This window comes from Manacus vitellinus, unplaced genomic scaffold, assembly GCF_001715985.3.
Source record: "Manacus vitellinus isolate BGI_N305 unplaced genomic scaffold, ASM171598v3 scaffold_3_pilon, whole genome shotgun sequence".
NCBI classification, from domain to species: Eukaryota; Metazoa; Chordata; class Aves; order Passeriformes; family Pipridae; genus Manacus; species Manacus vitellinus.
The window spans coordinates 35371813-35372657 of record NW_021940535.1 but is presented as its reverse complement, the minus strand read 5'-3'; positions in this window follow the sequence as shown (position 1 = coordinate 35372657).

Genomic DNA, 845 nt, shown 5'->3' with positions numbered 1-845 from the left:
CCGGGGAGGACGGCGGTGATGGCAGCGGCATCCTCGGCTCCGCGGAAACCGCGCTGAGCTTCCCCTTGTCTCTCGCTGTCCCCCTCCGAGAGTGAGCGCGGTGATGCAAGGGGGGGATGGCAGGTTTAATGTTATGTCACAGGACTGGCAAAATACTCCAATTAACCCATTAAAACGTCTCTATAGGTATATGTACATATATATGTATATATATATGTAAAAGAAACTTTCTGAGAACCTTTCTTTCTGAGCTTTCTGAAAGAGTAAGATCAGGAAAGACTGATGCTAACTATTCACAGAGGGCTGTCAAATGTTCAAAATAAACAGCCAGAAAAATAATGTATATGTTTTCTTTAGCTGCCTCCCATGACAGCAATGCCAGCTCCTACTTCTACACTAAAGACACAAACTTTACAGGCTAAATATGTTTTCACCTCTAGCTGGGTGAACATGAGTAAGGCTTAATTCTGCCATTATTGTAACAGTGATTCCAGAAACAACTTACTTTTTTTAGTGTGGACAGTACATTATTGAAATAGCTGCATCCATGGTCTTGCTCCTGGATATTAATTAGTATAGTAGCAGGCTTGATTTTAACAAAGATTTGTTTCTGCAGTGCTGTACCCAACAGACTTTTGCTATTCATTTCAGTAGGCACATGGTCAGAGTCTTAGGAAAGCAAAAATGATAATTATTCATTAGACATGATTTGCAAATGAACATGAAAGGCCAGAAAAAAATCCCAGTGTTTCAAGAGCAATTTTACAATCAAAATGGGGCTACAAGTAGCAGAGAAGAATGATGTAGGTAGCACAGGGCAATAGCAATGGCATATGAGTTAGCAG